The sequence below is a fragment of the Eulemur rufifrons genome, chromosome 19 (assembly GCF_041146395.1).
Source record: "Eulemur rufifrons isolate Redbay chromosome 19, OSU_ERuf_1, whole genome shotgun sequence".
NCBI classification, from domain to species: Eukaryota; Metazoa; Chordata; class Mammalia; order Primates; family Lemuridae; genus Eulemur; species Eulemur rufifrons.
The window spans coordinates 19843082-19863116 of NC_091001.1; the positions used below are offsets into that span (position 1 = coordinate 19843082).

Genomic DNA, 20035 nt, shown 5'->3' on the forward strand with positions numbered 1-20035 from the left:
TGAAATCATACCTAAATTTTCAAGGTCTCTAATATTTTATGAATTTCATTCTGGGACCCTTGGGCTCAATATTTTAAATCACCCTTTAATTAACTAACTTGATTAGCTTGTTTCTAATCACTTCCAACCTACTCCCCCATCCTGCCCTGCCAGTCTGTAAGAACACTCTTGGGGTTCTCACCTCACTTCCCTGAAACCTTGGCGCGTCCACGTGGTCCTCACCCCACGTCCCCGGAATCTGGGCGAGCCCACTCTGGCTCGGATGAGTGTTTGCTTCGCTTCCGTTTGTTTTAAGCACTGGCTGCCACACGGCCGGTCCCGAGGACGTTTGGCATACTTCTCCTTCTGCTCTGGAGAGGCCTCAAGTACCCTAAACGGACCAGGGAAAACAGTGTTTTCCTCACAAGGTGACTCTTCTCAGGCGCAGGTACCAGGAAGCCTGAGGACACCTGCCCAGAATCAGGGGCTTTCCAGGTAATTGCCACCGAGCCACGCTCACAAGGCCTGAGACACTTTGTCCAGCAGCCTGGGCTCCTCTCAGGGGCCTGCCTGACACCCCAGGAGATTTCTGGGGGTGGCTGCCTGCCTTTGCCAAAAGCAAAAACCAACTCCAAGGGGTCGTGAATTGCACAGTAGGGGCAGAAAGCTGTTGCCCCTCTTAGTTATTGCCGCAAATCCACACTAAAAGGGCATTTAAGGAAAATAGCTAATCAGCTTGAGACTTGATGAGAAAAAACGAAATCATCTTCCATTTTTCTATATGAGAACTCCCCACACCCATGCACACGCAGTTCCCCTCCGTATCCTCAGTCCCTTCTGAACATGAAACGAGAACTCAGTAACCCCAAGTAAAGTCTGGGAAGAATCAACTGGAAGCTGGGAGGGTGGGCAGGTGGCCGAGTCTGTCCTGGTCTGGCCACCCCTCAGCACTGGTCTCCACTCACTGTTCCATGAGGGCACCGCTGCAAGGCTGGGCCCCCTGCTGTGCCCCCACACTGAGCACCCACAGGGGTGCCCTAAGTGCCGAACCCCCTGACTACACCGAGCTCACACTCTGGTCGGGGAGACAGACGATTCACAAGTAAGCCAATAATCACACCATATCATTGCAGGGCAGATGTGTGCTAGGCAGAAACACAAGGCGAGAGAACTGGGGCGGGGAGGCCAATGCCTCATCTGTAGGATCAGGGGGCCTCTCTGGGGAGGCGGTTCTGAGCAGGGAGGCATCCGAGCACAGGGTGAGAGCCAGGCATGGAGATGTCCGGAGGAGAAGTAGTCCAAGAAGAGGGACCTAAAAGGAGGTGATAGGAGATGCAGGTAGTGAGACAGCCAAAGGTGAACCTAGTTACAAAGCTGTGAAAGCAATGTCATGGCTGTCATTTTACAGAAGAAGAGACAGAGGGTCTGGGAGGTTATGGAACTCCACGCCACCAGCATATGCTAGCTGAGCCACATCATCTGACCCTGAGGGCTGCACCTCAAGTACTCCCCTCTGTCTCCCTGGCCTAGGACACACACAGGTCCACGTCCCTCATGCCCACCCCTGGACCAGCTGTGGGCTGGGATCCAGAAGGCGCACATTTCAGAAAGCTCGCGCAGTGCAGGCGCGGCACGGTCCCCCTGGGGGACCTGGGCGAGCACACCACCGTCAAGTACATTAATACACACGCAGCAGAACATAGCACGCTTTACACTCAGTGGGCAAAACAAATAATAGTCTCAGTCCATGGGAGGTTTTGCCACTAAATTCAGGCTACATTTTGCTGCCAAATGAGTTACCAAAACAAATAAAAAACAACTTTTGGTTTTCAGAGCCTTCTGGATTTCCACTAAAAGCACTTTATATCAGCGTTAGAAATTCTGAAAAGACGGCTCTGTGAAAACAAAGGCAGCAAAGCCCCTTGGAAACAAGGTCACGCACACTTAACATCCCGGCAGGGCCCGGGTGCGGGAAGAGCGGCCAGGGGCCCGGAACACTCAGGTGCAAACTTCCTCCTCGGCGACAGACGCAACAGCGGCTCCGAGCTGCTGGCAACAGGCGGTGCAGAGGTGACGCGAAGTCCAAGTCCCCTGGCTGGGTTAGAAAGGCGGGGCGCAGCCCAGCTACACAGAAGAAGCCACTCAAACAAAAGTCTCCGCTTCAGCTCTTCTTCTTGTACCCTTGCTAGACCGGGGCTGGGTTTGAAAACGTGACCAGAGGCAGAGAGGTTATAGGTGGGAAAGACAGAAAAGCATCTTCCTTTTTTTTTTTTTTTTTTTTGAGACAGAGTCTCACTCTGTTGCCCAGGCTAGAGTGAGTGCCGTGGCGTCAGCCTAGCTCACAGCAACCTCAAACTCCTGAGCTCAAGGGATCCTCCTGTCTCAGCCTCCCGAGTAGCTGGGACTACAGGCATGCGCCACTATGCCCGGCTAATTTTTCTATATATATATTTTTAGTTGTCCGTATAATTTTTTTCTATTTTTAGTAGAGACGGGGGTCTCGCTCTTGCTCAGGCTGGTCTCGAACTCCTGACCTTGAGTGATCCACCCGCCTCGGCCTCCCAGAGTGCTAGGATTACAGGCGTGAGCCACCGCGCCCGGCCGCATCTTCCTTTTAAATTAAAAAGAAAATCACTTCAGTGCTGAGTCTTGTATCCCTCCTGAGAAATGCAAACTCACTTCCTGGGCTCCCCTTCCTGGCTCTGCCTCAGCCCACGCCCCGCTCTCCTCTGCTCAGCCCTTGGAAGGGCCAGAACCTAAGTTTGTGGGGGCAGACGGTGCCGGGTGGATGAGCTGGGCTTGGGGTGATGCAGATTGCTGGGGCCCACGCCCTGGATCCAATCCAACATGTGTGGGGCGAGCCCGAGACTCTGCGTTTCCAGCACATTCCCAGGTGGTGCCACTGCACTGCTGCTGGTCCAGTGACCCCACAGACCTGGAGGATGAGGACGCGGAATGTACCACCTGCCCCAGCCAGTCGGCCTGTGGGGATCAGCGCAGTAGGCTCCTCTCGGAGGGTCCCCTCCTCCCCCCCTTTGTCCCTGACAGTCGGTCCTTAACACAGCGGCGAGTGAGTCCTTTACTACAGAAATCAGAGCATGCCCTTCCTCTGCTTAAATTCCTCTAGTGGGGGGGGGCCGTCTCCTTCAGGAGAAAGCTGCAGGTCTCACCAGGTCCTCCAAGGTCCTCTGCTGCCCCCGCCTGCCTGGCCCCTCCTCCCCTCTGCCCTGCACGCGCCTTAGGGCCTCCGCAGTTGTTTTCCCTCATCAGGAATAAATCTATCCCAGATATTCTCCTGGCCTCCTCTCAGCTCATTCAGATCTCCTCCCAAATGCCCTGCCTAACCTAAAATGGCAACTTCTTCCCTCCTGCCTTCCCCTCTAGCTCCCTAACCTGCTGCACTTTTCTGTAGAAGCTGCACCGTTACTGAGATCAGCTTGCCCATGCGTTTGTTTCCGTGATCATTGTCTGTCCTCCCCTGGCCATCAGAGTGCGGAACCGCACGGGCAAGGACTGGGTGTCGGTCAGTGCCCACAATGATGACAGCACATAGGAGGCCGCCACTCAGTGTCTGTTGAAAGGATAAATGACACTGTAACCTCTTAGTATGGCACATAGTCTCTCCGTGACCTCTGCCCACTTCTCCAGCCAGATTTCTTGCCCCGCTGCCCAGGAACACTCCAACCGTACTCAGCCCAACTTGCAGGTCGGGGCAGGCGACCCGATCATTGACACCTCCAAGGCTTTGCACACAGCACTGTTTGTCCTAAATGTCCTTCCTGACCTTGCCTGTCTGGGGGTGACTAGCCCATATTTCCAGACTGAGTTCAAGCGCCACCTCCTGATGGAGCCTTCCCAGGCCCCCCAGGCAGAGCTGCCCTCTGGCTCCTCTGTCTGGCCCCTACACCTCTGCTGTCTTCTAGGGGCCTGTCCTTCTGTGTCCTCCTCAAGTCACTCCAGCCCAGGGTCCCTTCATGTTGCATCTGTGGGAGCCAGCGTAGAGCCTGGTACAGAGTATGTGCCCAGGGAACGTTGGTCAGAGGAAAGAATCAGCAAAAACCAGCCAAAGCTCCTGAGCTTTGTTTCCCCTTAATATCACCCTTAAAATTATAGAAGTAATCCTCGTGAATTATTTTTAATGCCGATGCCTGAGTATAGATAATGAAAAGTGAAATCTCCTAGATTTTCTAGGACTCTCTCGAGCTGGTCCTGACCTTCAAGCACTTGCTCACAGGCAGCGTGGCGGAGCCCAGGCAGCGAGCCAGGAGGCCCAGGGCGTGCAGCGGGCACCGGGGCCCCGCAGCTTCCCAGCAGGGCCCACCTGGGTGCAGCGAAATGCCCGCATGGAGAGGAGGTTAGAGGCTGACTCAGCTGACTCCAGGGTTGGCCCCTTCCCTCTACGAGAAACCTGTGACGCCCTCTGCCTTCCCCTCCTGCAGGAATTGAGAAAACATGTGAGGATACTGCTTTCTTATCACTGCAGAGTTTGCTGAAGTCGGATTTTTCCAGAGACATTGGTAACATTCATATCGGTAACATGAGTTCGTTGAATGTTCAGTCTTGGGGTTTTTTTCTTTCTGTTTTTGGCCTTATCGGAAACTCTGGAAAATAAACAGATTCTTTCTCAAGCTGGACCCTCACCGTGGCCTGACGAAACCAAATGCAGCAACCGAAGCTCTTTTACGGCTCAGCCCACACAGCTCAGCTCCAGGGCAGGTGTGTCCCGGGCGGATGTGGGTGAAACAGCCAACTTAGGGTTTGAAAGTTGGCATCTCACATAACTTCACTACAGAGAAAAGATGCCCTGGTTGGTAGACACTGACTTTGGATTGTTAGAAAATTATATTTCCAACTGTAAATTGTGGTTTTTAAAGGCAATTTTTTCACCCCTAAAAGAGGGCAAAGAGATAACAAGACAGACAGATGGACAAAAACTAGCATTAAGGTGATGTTGAAGAAGATGATTTTTTAAAAGCAAAAGAAGTAATGTCAGGCTTAGTTGCTTTTTTCAGGCCTACGAATGGGAATTAAAGCTGCAGGCACTATGAGATTAGCTAAATATAATAGGGACCAGTCCGCTACGCAGCCAAATGTCTGCCTCCCTCTAGCGGCCAGAAGAATTTCTGCATTGGCCACTTCACTAACAGACAGGTTTGCTGCAAGTCAGCCAGGAATTGAGACTTGGTTACTGGCTTTCCAGTCTACTTTTCCTCACTCTCACCTCCTTCTCTCTTTTCCCCGACCTCTGGCTACAAGCCCAAAACTTTACCAAGATCCCCTTGTATAGGTTCCAAACTTTAATATAAATAATAATTTGCATTTGTCTAGTAACCTAAAGTTTACAGTTTGCTTTTGCATCGATTATCTGAACCCTATCCGTGTGTGGCAGATATACCCATTTTATAGGCAAGAAGACCGAGGCTCATAAAAGGTAAAGTGACTTACTCAAAATTGCACAGCTGGTTAAATATAGCACTGGGAGTTAAACTTGGATAGTCTGAGCCCAGATCATGAGCTCTTCCATTCATACTGCAGCAGAACGTCCCCGCCTTCCTCAGGCTTTTTCTAAGACAATAAGCATACCCTGAAAAGGGGAAATTATCTAGTTGATTTGAAACACAGAGAAGTAGAAGAGAGGTATTACATTTCATTACTTTCATAAACACCACACAGGGGGCTAAAGGGGCTTAAATGAGACTCAGCATAAGCAGAGAGGATTACTCTGCCTCTAACCAAATGTGTGACTTAGGCCCTGAGGGGCCGATTCATGTAGGTTCAATAGTGCTATAATCTATGGCCTATAGGGTATTATACAGCCAAGGTCTGCTAAAACTGGTGGTGGGAGCTAGGAATTCAAATGGCCCAGGACAAGCAACAGCCTTCTGTGAGCCAGGCTCGGACACACTCCCCAATGCATTCCTTAGGTTTTCCAGCATACCCGAGAGACAGCGAGCTCCTGGCAGGCACCATGTCACACGAAGGAACTTTTCAGCTATGCACATCTCAGAATAACATCCTAGTGATCCCAGAGTCAGTCCTTGCAGGTACCAAGAGTCTTCAGGAAAATGGTGGCCCCCAAAGTTCTCTCTGCTTTACTTTGGTCCATCTCTGGCCTTCATCCCCTTCCTACTTCCTCAGGCAAAACCCTGGAACAGGCTCTTCAGAAAAGAGGATTTACAAATGGTTAATGAACATATGAAAATACGCTCAACTTCATGTGTGCTATGGAAATGCAAGTGAAACCATACTGTGACACCACTGCACACCAAACAGAATGGCTAAAATGAGAGACAGGCCGTACTGAGTCTTGGCAAATAAATGGTGCAACTGGAACACTTACACACTGCTGGTAGGAGTGTACATGGTGCAACCATTTTGAAAACCGGTTGGCATACACCTTAGGACCCACACCTAGGTATATACCTAACAGAAATACTTCTATATATTAACCAAAATAAAGGTACAAGAATGTCATAGCAGTTTATTCCTAATAGCCCCCAACTGAAAATACCCCGATGCCTATCGATAGAATAGATACATAAATTGTGACATATGCAGACAGTGGAATCTGATAAGGCAATGAGAATAAACAGATTGTTGCCACACATAGCCAGATGAACCTCACAAAGACAACGTTAAGAAAGAAACTGAACACAGAGACACAAAAATACACGTATAGTGTATATAGATCTACTTACATGAAGTTCAAAGGCAGGCAAAAGTAAAGTATGGTCAGCATAGCAGTTTTCCTCTGGGAAGGGGCTTCTAGGATACCGATAATATGCTGTTTCTTGATTTGATGGCTGATTACCTGGGTGTTTTCACTTTATGGGTAATTTATCAAACTATATGGTAATAATTTGCTTACTTTTCTTAATGTATATAATACTTTGATGAAAAAATTTTAAAACTCTATTATTTTAGCCTGTAATCCTAGCACTCTGGGAGGCTGAGGCAGGAGGATCACTTGAGCCCAGGAGTTTGAGGTTGCTGTGAGCTATGATGATGCCACTGCACTCTAGCCAGGGTGACAGAGTAAGATCCTGTCTCAAACAAACAAACAAGCAAACAAAAAACCCTATTATTTTAATAGGAATACAGGATAAATATTTTTTAAATGGTGGTGTGTTGGCATAGTATGGACAGTCCAGCATATTTTCAAGTTGGCTGAGTAGCCTGATTGATGATAGGAGCTACTGGTCGCTGGAAACCCCTACAGATCGATGAGCCAGGGTACTATAAATAGCAACAAATAGGAGTTCAAATAAGAGTCAACAATAGTGAGGGTGGCAAATGGCAGGACCAGTGTGTGGTTGGCTGTTGGTCTGGACCAAGCCTGCACTTGTGGATGTGGATCACGGTCACGAGCCTCCTCATCTGCCATAAAGGAAGACTTTTTAATGGACCCATGTAAGTTCCTGCCAAGGCAGGTGTCTGCTGCCATATTGTATTCACTTATTCATCTTGTATTCACCTATCAATCCATCTGATGCACTGTTTCTCAAACTGGGGCCCAAGGATGCCCCAAAAGTTCACTGATGGAAGATTCTTGGGGGGGGGGACCTATGAAATTTTTCCTGTAAAGGCAGCCATGAAAAACTTCAGTTTGAGAAACCTTGAACAAGAAGCCCAAAACTTCGCTCTAAAAATTAACAAGAGTTACAAAGACATCTAATATGGAGTATCTCGAAAATCGTGTCACAACATACTGTTAAGTAAAAGAGCAAGGTACACAATAATATGTATTGCATAATCTCAATGTTCCTAAAATATTTATATGTGCATGACAAAAACTAGATGGAAACATATCCAAATGTGTTCTCCCAGGATAACAGGATCGGGGGTGTGATTTTATTATTTATTATTGCTTTTCTGTATACCACATATATATTACTTTGGTAATTAGAAAAAAATTAAATGTTAATTATTAAAGGAAGAAGACCATTTCTAGCTAGAAGGTACATAAAAATCACATAGCTCCTGGCCAGATATACTTATGCCCTTGTGTAAATAATAAAAAAGTCTCAGACACGTGCCTTTTTCTATCACAGCTTTTTTATCTTCCATCTTATCTTCAGTCACAGGAATAGAGGGAGGATGAGGCCACTAATCCCACACTGCACCCAGCAGAGTGCCACCTAAAGGAAGACCCCTGTGTGCAAAATAACCACCATCATGGTCACAGAACCAGCAGCTAACCTGGGTGTGTCTGGCAAATGCCAGGCTCTGTCATAAGCACTTTTCATGTTTTAACTCATTTAATATCCACAGCAGCCTTTGCAATAGGTAGCATTATAATCCTCAATGCACAGACGAGGCAACCGAGGCATGGAGAAACTAACTCGCTCAAGATCCGGGCACTGTGCGGTGGAGGAGAGGGTGAACCCTGGCAGTCCAGGGCTGCAGTTCTCAGCCTGCCCAGGGGTAGGAGCAGCGGCGGTTCACACCTCTGAACACTCCTGTGAGTGCAAGGAGCCCTGCTAAAAGCGTTATTAATATATCCATTATTTCATTGAATTCTCTGAAAACCCTGTGCGATTCTGTTTATCGGTCTTCCCATTTCACAGTTGAAGCAGCAGAGGCTTCACGATGTACCCCAGCCCTCACAGGAAGTGGGAAGGGGCCAGGGCTCACCTCGGGGCAGTCAGGGTCTGAAACCGCCCTCACACCACAGCCTCGCCCGCCGTGTGCGTGCTTTTGCGGGACACTTGTCCAGGTGGTGGGATTTCCAAAGCAAGCCTAAGGCCTACTCTTTTCACCCAACTGTTTTTGGAGGGGAGGGGAAGGGACAATGAAAATCTTGTGACTCTAGCTGGGGGAGGGAGTGGAAGGGAAGGGACAGTCTAAGGTTCCTCTTTAACTCGGTCTATAATTATCTCGAAACCAAAGACCCGTGACTTCCCGGCTCTGTGACAAACCCCTGAGGAATTAAAGTGGGTCTGACAGTGCAAAGCATTTGACATTTCCTCTTAAAGCTGGACAGAAAATATTAAGCCTTGTGATTCAAAGCAGTGATGCTGAGCTATTCCGTTGGAGTGAGACTCCATTTGCATTATGAATGACAACGCGGTGTTGGCGAGGACAGCGCGCCCACACTGGAGGCTGTTCAGGTGATGTCGGGGTCCTGCAGGGTCCTGCGGAGCCTCCCACCAGTAGTGACTTTGGGCAAGTCAGTTTACTTAGTTGTAATGCGGGGATCACAGTATTGTTATGAGGCTTAAGGATGGTGTTCACAAAGTGCCTGGCACCGAGACCGTCCCCCGAGAGGCAGGCAGTAAATGTCATCAGCTGCAGCCGTGATGAGATAATGACGGTCGCAGCCCGCACATGGTAGATGCCGGTAAGTCTTACCAAGTAGATAGAGGAGGAGCAGGCGGCGCGTGGAAACAAGGCACGTGTGGGTATAGAAATCTGCATGTCTCGGCAGCGTGAGCTTGACCGTCGCGGAAGGAAATGGACTTGACGATGAGAGGCAGAAACGTGGGCTCCGCTAATGAGCCACAACCTGCCCCTTGGGGTCACTCACTCCCACCTTCCGGGTGTCTCAGGATCTGGCCGTCAACCACTTTTCCTCCTGGACTAAGTGCTTCTCTGACAGCCGTGCCCAGGGCGTTCCCTTCCGGGTTTCCTGTACAGATCCATCCCTCTTCCAGAGGTCCAGTCTGGGAGGCCGGTGGCCGGGTCCTACAAAGGCCCTTCCCACTCTCTGCTCTCTGGTAAGGTGGCCTCATCACACTCAGCAGGTTTCCAAACTCATACTCCAGTTTAGATCAGTGTTCTCAGTGCCCCCAGGTAGCAACCACCACACTTGGGTATAGGAAAGACACCTCCAATTCCATGTGTCCAAATTCAAGCTAAATATTTTTCTATCCCCATCCTCACTGCTAAACAAAATAGATCTCAGTCCACTACCCTGCCCCACCCCTCCCAACCTGGGAGTCATAGAAATCTCTCTCCCCAGTCGCCAGCTCAGTTCTGCCCCTGGATACCCCTCGAATCCATCCCCTTCTCTCCTTCACCGGAATCCAAGCCACCATCTGGGCTACCCTCCTGTGGCAGCCTTCCAACTGGTGTCTCCACGTCCACTCTTGACTCCCCCACTTCCGTCCCCACAGCAAACCCCGAGTTCTCTAGGGAGTGCTGATCTGATCGTCCCTCTGCTCCTCAAAAATTCCTCATTAACACTCTTAGAAGAAAACGCCAAATCCTCAGCACGGCCTGCCGACCTCATCACACACCCTCTCCCTCCTCCTGCCCCAGCCACAGAGCTCCCCTTTCAGTTTCTCAAACCAGCCAGCTCCCCCCTGCTTATTGTGATGAGACAAAAAGAGTAATTGCGAGACTTCTGGTTAACAACAGTGGCAGATTAGGCATACATATTTTCCTCTACCCTGTCTAAAATCCCACTAAAATATAGTACGAGGATTTTTTAAAAAATACATAACTCTACAAGGCCAAATGGGACGGAGCCAAGTGGTCCTAGCCAAGGCCATCCTAGACCAGCCAGGCCTCAACCAATCCACAGCTGCTGGCAGACACATGAGTGAGCCCAGCTGAGATCGGCCACACTTGGGCCTGATCACAAGAGCCACCCAACCAACCCGTAGACTAATGAGAAATAGTAAGTGGTTGTTGTTTTAACTCCTTAAATTCTGGAGTGGTCTGTTACACAGTAATAGCTAACTGATAGAGGGCTTCCCCAGTAAAATGGGGAGGATCATACCACAGTGAGGTACAACTCAACAAGCCTCCATGCATGCAAAGAATGTTCCAGTCAGATTTCTTGTACTTCCTTCTTAAAAATGAGCAAATATCAGCAGATATCTGAAGGAAATGTCTTACCTGAAAAGCAACAATAAAAGCAACTTGGTGGAACCTGACAACACACGGAAATAAAAACTAAACACACACGCAAACACAATTCCATGTATTTTTAGGAACATTAGACAAGATATTGTACCCATGAAACAAGAACAAGATCTGTAAAGAGAAGGAGGAGAGAAATAATAATAGTATTATTTCAGTTTTCAAGAAAACTGAAAACTTGAAAATTAATATACTAGAAAAAATAAAAATCAAAAGGTTAGAAGACAAAGTCAAGGAAATCTTTCAGGAAATAGTACAAAAAGACTAAAGGAGTAAAAATAAGAGAGAAAAGGTAAAAAATAAGACAACCAGTTTGCACAAATTTCAGAAAAAAAGAACAGAGAAAATGAAGAGAAGGAAAAAAAAAAAATCAAGAAATAACTTTTGGCCGGGTGCGGTGGCTCATGCCTGTAATCCTAGCACTCTGGGAGGCCGAGGCGGGTGGATCGCTCAAGGTCAGGAGTTCGAGACCAGCCTGAGCAAGAGCAAGACCCCCGTCTCTACTAAAAATAGAAAGAAATTATCTGGCCAACTAAAATATATATAGAAAAAATTAGCCGGGCATGGTGGCGCATGCCTGTAGTCCCAGCTACTTGGGAGGCTGAGGCAGTAGGATCGCTTAAGCCCAGGAGTTTGAGGTTGCTGTGAGCTAGGCTGACACCACGGCACTCACTCTAGCCCGGGCAACAAAGCGAGACTCTGTCTCAAAAAAAAAAAAAAAAAAAAGAAATAACTTTTAAAAAGACCCAGAACTGAAGGACCTAATTACAGTGGAGAGCTGGAGCTATCTAGTTCTGGCTCACAAAAGCCACTTTTTCAATTTTCCGAATTTTTTCAAGCTGATTGTTAAACACGGCCACTATCAAAAATTTTATCAACTTATAATTAAATAAATTATATTAAACACAAATGTAATGAATATGCAAAATCATAATTTCTGAATTATATTACAACATTTTACTACATTTAATAGCATGTTAATATTATCCATGTGTATCTGTGAGGGCTGAGATAGGTCACTGTTGTCTCACCCTACTCCTTAACGTAAACAAAAATATCAAGTAATATTCATGTCAGAAATCCACTCGTTCATCAATGACACGAACAACTTCTTTGCTGAATCGGATAGTAAATGGTATTGCAAATAAATAGCATAGTCTGTGTCAAATCATGCTTGAATTGCAAACATAGGTTAGTTACAGTACAGGGCTTCAATGGAAAAAAAAAAAAGGAAAAGAAATGAAAGCAGTTTGTGAGACTCCATGGGCCAGAGAGAACTGACAGCAAATATATAGGATTGTATATCGTTATTATTCGTAAATTGTGGGCATGACTTTTTAGACTGAGGTTCACTAAAGGCCCAGTAAGCAAATGAAAATAGGCCCTGCAGGGAGACACATTATTTTGAAATCTCAGAATACTGGTAAAAAAAACCATGGTCCTAAGTACATCCAGAGAAGAAAACAAAGACAAAGACAAAAATGAGGAAGATGAAGGACAGTGCGGGGCCACACTAGGAGCTAGGGTGTAAGGAGCAATGCCTTCAACAGTCTGAGGGAAAACCCTTTATAACCTCAAAATGAGCTTAGAAAGTAACCAAACTACCTGTGAACGTAAGAACAGAATAAAGATATTTTCGATGACAAGGTATCTCAGAAAGTGTACGTCCCGTGGACCCTTTCTCAGGAAGCTTCTGGAAATGTGCTTTCCCAAACAGGGAAGTTGGCTCACAAGGAGGAAGGCCCGGCATCCAGGAACAGGCGAGGGAACCGGGCGAGGGGCGGGTGCGGGTGCCAGGTCCGCAGGCCCCGGGCACACAGAGGCAGCGGGCCACCCGGAGCAGGCCAGAAGGCTTGTCCTGTTGGGTAATAAATTTTCTATGGTTTTCTCCCCCAGGGATTTTAACAAGACTGCTATGTTTGAAAAACACTTGGGTCAAAAATGGGGTTTGGTTTATCAAAAAAAAAGTGCATTTCCCTCTGGGTTTCTGGCTCCTGACTCAGGCATTGCTCCCGGGCCCTGGGGGCTTTCGAGAAGGGTGCCAAGTATTGAAGACAGCGCGGTTGGGATGAGGTCACCAGGAAAACAGGGCAGTGGGGCACGCGGCCAGGCAAAGGCCTTTAGTGGGCGCTTACTGTGTTTCTCTGGCCACTGTGAACCAAGATGAGCACCAATTGTTTGCAAAAGTAGCGCAACTGCATTGTCCGGTGAGTCACCCACGTGGGTTGCTGCCAGGCCCAAGAGTCTTTAAACGCCTGGCGGAGCAGGGAGGATGGCGGGGGAGTGAGGCGCAGCCCACGGCTGCTGGCTGTTGCTCAAGGCCATCTACTGTGTCTGTGGCCATTCCCCAAACACTCTGCTTTGGCCCTGCAACTAGACAGCAGAAGGACTTCATCCAAAAACCCTTCAGAACTGTGCAAGTAAAGCCCTGCGCCTTGCAAATAGCCACCTTGGGAGGCCACCCACACACCCCAGCCCATACTCCTGGTCCTTGGCAGCTGCCCAGGGCCCTGCGGCATATGCTCTTGCATACCCTTGGTGGAGAAAGTTCTCGTCCTTTGAGGGTTTGGAAGGGATTCAAAGCCAGAGCAGATGTCTTTGGTGATAATTAAATAGGGAAATTCGCTTTAATCAGAAAGAGAAATGTAACCAGAGCAATGAGGTGTGGGGAAGCAGACACAGGGCCAACCATGTGAGCGCGTGAGGGCAACACTGGCTGGGTTTCCCCAGTGCGGTCTGGGCCAGCGCGTGTTAATCCCTTTCCATGGATGTTATCTCGTGTTCCCATTTCACAGATGAGGAAAATGAGGCTCTGAGAGGTTAAGCAGCCCCGTTAAGGTCTCACAGCTACTAAATGTCAGTGTGGCCTCAGAGTCCTGTCCCCAGAGCTTTTGGTTGAGACTGGGAGGATGGGGGGGATGAGGGACGGCTCCAAGGGGGCTGCCATGAGCAGGGAGGTGACATGCATTGGCAGAGGGACGGGTCTGGAGGAGGGAGGGAGGGAGCAAGTGCTGGGGGGAAGACTGAGTGCCTACGGTGCCAGGTTTACTCCGAAGCCCGTGAGTGGCAGGGAAAACAGACGTATAGGACAGTCTTTGCACTGCAGTCCCAGGGCTGAAAAAGCCATGCTGCTTTTTGTAGTGAGCCCACATTAGCAAATGGTGGTAACAAGATTTGGTTTGCTTGCTTTTGAGTATCTCAGGGTACCTTGACAAAGCAAAGTCTCCAAGTTGACGGCTGAAAGAGCCACTTTCATGAGCAGCAAAGCATTAGGTTTGTTCCAGGTGAGAACCCAAAAATTATCATAACGCCTGTGAAACAAGAGCTACAGGAGTCTGGAGAGTCCAAGGTTGTAAATCTAACTCCAACCACAGACAGCTGCAGCCAGCCGGCATTCCTATCCCCGACATAAGGACAAAGCTACCCCTCCCCCTATCTCTGCAGGTGTTGCTTACCACCCCCCCCCCCCCCCGAGAAAACTCTATAAAACCCAAGGTTTTCCCCTCCCTTGGGTTGGATGCTTTTTTGCCTCCACCCATCTGCACGAAATAAACCGCATTTTGCTACACACGAGGCTTCATGTCTCTTTCTTGTCTCCGGACCTAACACAAAGAATGAGCTGAAATTAGATTTTATACTTAAAAGGTGATTGGTTTGTATAACATAGTCCCCTTTAGGTCCTTGAAAACATTGCTCTTGACAGATTAAATATTGCCCCTGTCTCTGCAAACTTTTTGCACAGTACATTTACTTAGCAAGTCTTTTTTTTTTTTTTTTTGAGACAGAGTCTCACTCTGTTGCCCAGGCTAGAGTGAGTGCCGTGGTGTCAGCCTAGCTCACAGCAACCTCAAACTCCTGAGCTCAAGGGATCCTCCTGCCTCAGCCTCCCGAGTAGCTGGGACTACAGGCATGCTCCCCCATGCCCAGCTAATTTTTTCTATATATATTTTTAGCTGTCCATATAATTTCTTTCTATTTTTAGTAGAGATGGGGTCTCGCTCTTGCTCAGGCTGGTCTCGAACTCCTGAGCTCAAACGATCCACCCACCTCGGCCTCCCAGAGTGCTAGGATTATAGGCATGAGTCACCGTGCCCGGCCTGCAAGTCTTTTAAAATTTTTTATTTTTTCAAAAATAGATCAAAACTTCCCTATTTAAAATTAACAGGATCTGAATGCTCAAGATTTGACTCAAGGTAGACGTTTGTTTCGTTTCAGCCTGCATTCGCTGACTCGGGGCCTGCCACGCTGAGATGGAAAAAACGCAGCCCCCGCCTGCCCTGGAGGAGCGGCAGCTGGCAAGGAATCAGGCACCCGGCGATGCTGTTAGGTAGGTTCTCCAGGATGTTTGACCCTGGGTGCCACTCAGAGGCCCTGGGTATTTGGTACAAACCGTCTCACCTTCTAAGTAAAAGTCTGAAAACTGCAGCCAGATCGGGCTGCGGCCCAAAGCTCCCGAGCATCAGGGAAGTTTTCTCATTCATCAGCCTCAAGCCAAACCCAGGAATGCTAGAGCCTAAGAATGCTACGTCATTTGCAAGGCCAGATGTAAAAGGAAAATGCATGGCCCCTTGCTAAGAATCTCCAGACAGTGACAGCAGAGTGAGAGACTGAGGATGCAAATGCAGAGTAGTGAGACCTCACATAAGAACAGAACTCCCACCCGTAACTTGCCCGGGAAAGCCACCCTTATCTCCTGTAGTCCGCTGGGAAGCCAGCCTGCTGTCAGTCATTCTTTAGGAAATCAGGCTGTTATCTCCAGTAACAACCCAGGAAGCTAAACAATAACTTCTGTAACAATCGGCCCCAAATGCCCAGGACTTGATTAATAACTGATAGTTTCCCTAATTTTTGCCGTTTCCAACTTAAGACCAACCAGAGAAAGCCACATACACACCGCTAACCGATCACATACGTGCCCTGCTTCTGGCTGGCCGCCTCCAGCTTGCCCCGCCCCAACAGCCTCCCACCAGGGCAGGGCACGCCTGAAGCCTTCCCTTCCCCCCTTTTCCACTGCGAGGCTTTCCCACTCCTCTGCTTGCCTTTGTGTCTCTGCCAAAATACAAGTGATCATGACTGACTCCCTTGCTATCACAAGCTCTGAATAAAGAACATTTGCCTGTCCTCATCTTGTTGGTCTTCGCTTATTTCCAAAGAGCATGAAACCCAGCATGGGCCCTGGGAGCCCGGGCCCTGTGGGACTGCACAGGCCTGCTGCCCAGGAAGCCGACCCTGCAGGAACAGCACAAACAAGCAAGCTGCTGGCCTCTGCAGGGGGTTCCAACTATCCTCCAGCCTCCCAGACGGCCTGGCCTCCCTCTTTGGGATGTGCTCCTCCCTGCCTCCATGTCCAGACTGGACTGCTGGGCCTGGCAGAGTAGTACCCCAGCATGAGCCAGAAAGCCTGTGTCATGCCTGGGTTCCTGGATTGAGCCATTCTCCACTGCCCCCGCTTCTAAAACTGCCACCAGCCTCTCCCACAGGTCACCCTCAGAAATCCCGTGGCTGCAGCTGTGGGAGCAGCTCCCTCCTCCCTTGGGGAGCTCAGCTCCGCTGACCGGGCCCAGGGGCTGGGGAGGCTGTGGCATGGGCCTGCTCGGGCTAAAGGCAGACCGCTGAGGCACCAGGGGGCACTACAGCTCCCAGAAGGGACTCAGGGGGCACAGACCTCGTCAATTTCAGGAGCAGGGTGCCCACAGGGTACAGATATTAGTGAGGATCCACAGCTAGGCACCCAGGACTACCTGTCCTCAATTCAAGGAGTTCACATGCCAGAAAATAAATATGCCTTATCCATAAGTCAAGGGAGCAGGTGATAGATGTCAGAAATGTACAGTATATGATTGAGAACTTGGGCCCCACCTCTCACTAGCTGTGTGATCTTGGGCAAGTTACCTAACCTCTCTGTGCCCCTGTCCTCTGCACAAAACGATCAGTAATGCTTCCTTCCTCATGGGAGGTGGGGTGGGGGCAGCTGAACAATACCTGTCCTCATTTAGCCTGGGACCTCGCCCGTGGTCAGGGCTCCGTGAACAGGGTGGTTACGTGAGAGTCTGTTTAGGCACAGATGCCAGCCAGGGGCGGAGGTGGAGTGCTTGCAGGAGTGAAGGCAGGCTCGAGAAAGCATTTGAATTGGACTCTAGGGCAGACGGACGGAAGGCAAGGGACAAAAACATCTTTATTCTGGACATGTGTCGTACACTTCTCCCAGAGCAGCACCACTCCTGTTTCACTTCCATCCACAAAACATGACCTTCTTCCTTTTCTAATGATTTGCATAATGTCCTCTACTCAGCCACCTTATGGCAGCAAACCATCATCCATCCCCTTGGAAATGGGCTGGACCAAGTAGTATGTGTCATCTGCCTATTGCTCAGCCTGGAGCAAGACTAGTTGTAAATTAGCCCTACATTTAATCAAACATAAATGGGCCCTTGCAATAACTTTGAAACTCCGCAGGGATTGAAAAGGACTGGACTAGAAATTTGAAAGATCAGAGGCTCATCATTTAGCTGCACTGCTGAGTTGACTTGCAAATGTGCTCCTTCAATTTCCATTTCTCAAATGGAAACTAAATTATTACATTTCCTGCTCCATCCCAAGACTGTCTCACCCCATCAACTCCCTTTTACATGTTGGACGGATAAATACGGTATTTGGCTTCTGATGTTCTATTTGGTAAAAACACAAGATGTAAAACTATGACTTGTTTTCCCACTGTGTTATCAGAGTTCCTAGCTCCCAATTAACGGACCAAACATGTACTTTTCTGGTCTGTATGTCGGAGTCACCCAGTCTCCTTATGGTCTTCCGGGCTTAGCATTTTCTGATTTTTAATAGTTTCCCTGTTGCAAACTGCAAATTTGTCATCTTCTTGGCCCATGTATTCATTTTGAAGATTATTTCTTTTGCTCTCTCCAAGCTCAGCATTCTTTCTTGGGAGCTATTTTACCCAATGGAAGTCTGTAGACCAACAAGATGCAAAATAATCCGAAATGCAAAACTATAGTGGGAAGCCTCCCCTGTGTTTTGCCTGATGAGCTGGTAGCCTCTCTGCCGGGGAGAGCACAGCTCTGTCTCTGATCCCTTAAAACACACAAAAGACATCCCAAAGAGACAGAGGGCACACGAGCAACGCTGGCCTTGCGCAGTGCTGTCTGGAGGAAACCACACTTAACTAGGGGCTCAGAAGCCTGGGTCTGGTCCCAGCTCCACCAAATACCATTTCCATATCTGCAGGGAAAAAAAGCATCACTCTCTCTCACGGCCTGTTCCCTCCATGGAGCTGAGGGTGACTAAGAAGAATGAAGCCTTGCCGTCACCGTTGGCCTGTGCAGCACAGACACTAGGGCGGCTGTGCAGCCGCGGGAAGATGGCACTCAGGGCGGACGGCCCAGGTCGAGGCAGCTGGGGCGGGCGGAAGAGCAATGGAGCCGGAGGAGCACAGACCCGCAGCGTGGGTCCTGCAGCCAGACCGCCCGGCTTCCCATCCCAATCCCACCCTACTGCCCTCGTAATTACCGTGGACAAGTTAGTAAACATCTCTGTGCCCCAGTCGCTTCATCTGTCTAATGATGTTAATAATAATGGCACTTACCTTATCTGTGGTGAAGTTTCAGTAAGTTATCCATGGAATGTGCTTGCTAAATAGCCAGGGTCAGCGATTACTGACCATCTGTTCTGCATCCTGGCCCCACCACCTACTAGCTGTGTGATGTGGGACCCAACAAACCCAACCTCTCTGAACTTTTTTTTTTCTTTTCTGCAAAATAAGGTTAGTAATTCCTTCATTGCAGAGTTGTTCAGAGAGTTATATGAGATAATGTACATAATCTTGCCATCTCTCCCATGCTACTTCTCTTCCACGACAGACTTCTGCATAGGACAACCTTAAAAAGCCAAATGTAGACAAGGAGAGAAGGAGAAAGTATTGGGGGGTGCAGCAGAGGCAGGTGAGGGTGGGGGGCAGAGGCAGGTGCAGGCAGAGACCCTTTCGTCACCAAGAGCCATGGTCTGACCTGGCCCCTCACACACAGGATTTTCAAGTGCTATTTGGCAGATGCAGAGGTTCCCAGGTCCAGCTGGGTCTAGGCCGTCCTGGGCCTACTAAGGAGCAAGCTGAAACCCAGTGCCGTCTCCAAGGGGCCTGGGAACCAAGGCCAAGCAGAGGCCTGTCCTGCCTCTCATTCCCCAAATGGCCAGAGCCACCAGGACTGGGCAGTTCCCCTTGACCAATGCTGCAGACAACCTAAGAGGCTCAGCGATTTAGACCACACTGACCCAGAGCTGGGGAGGCCCTGAAATGCACGTTCACGGAGCAGGGGAAACTGTTCAGTTCATCCTGCCCTGGCCAGTGTCCTGACCTAGGCCTTGAGCAAGGGCTCTCCCATCATCTCGGGCTGTCTCCACCCTGTGCCACGCACAATTGTTTCTGTGATCAGCAATGCACTAAAGACAAGATTAGGCAGGACAGCCTTCCCGGAGCCCTCAGGGATCGTCGCTGATTCCAGATTTAAAATCAAGTCAGAATGGATCTCCACCTCCATTCTGGTCTTTAAGCTTATCTCCCAGATCTAAGAGTGCCAACCCATGGTGACCCGCATTAAAAGGCACTGCCCACGCTTGCAAATTCTGCTGTCCTTTATAACCACGGGTGTCTGGTAGGAGCTCCCCTTGGGCAGTCGGCACGGGGCTGGGGAGCAGGGCTCTGCCTCAGCCCGCCGGGGCTTAGATCCCAGCCTCGCTACCTACTAAGTGAGCTAAGCAAGCGCCCGACCCTCCTCTTGGCTTTTCGAAGTCCCAGGAGTCTTGGAAGCACAAGCAGCTTTCCTTCTCCTCCCACCCTCCTCTCTGCTGGTCACTAAGCACCCAACTCACCGTCATCTTCTCCACCTTCACTGCTATCATCTTCTTCAGGGACTGTAACAGCCACACAGATGAGCCACCCAAAACCCTGGCCATGCACTTCTTCACCCACCAGCCCCAGTGCCTCTTTCTCCTGCACCCGGCAGCAGCCGCCGACTGCCATAGCTAGTCACACCCGCCATCACCGACTCGGCACCTCTGGAATAACCCCTGCCAGTGTCCCGTTCTCTGGCCACAGCCTCTCCCTGTCTTTCCATCCCTCCGAGTCTAAAACTCCACAGTTCTCCCACCTTCCAGTCTGACTGATGTCTATTCACAAGCCTCCCCC

The 20035-nt window shown here is 49.3% G+C and overlaps 1 pseudogene; it reads left to right on the plus strand.

Annotated features, from left to right (window-relative positions):
* LOC138399424 (serine/arginine-rich splicing factor 10-like) overlaps positions 1-16461 on the plus strand; it is a 100184-nt pseudogene extending 83723 nt beyond the window's left edge.
* Positions 16462-20035: the final 3574 nt, after the last annotated feature.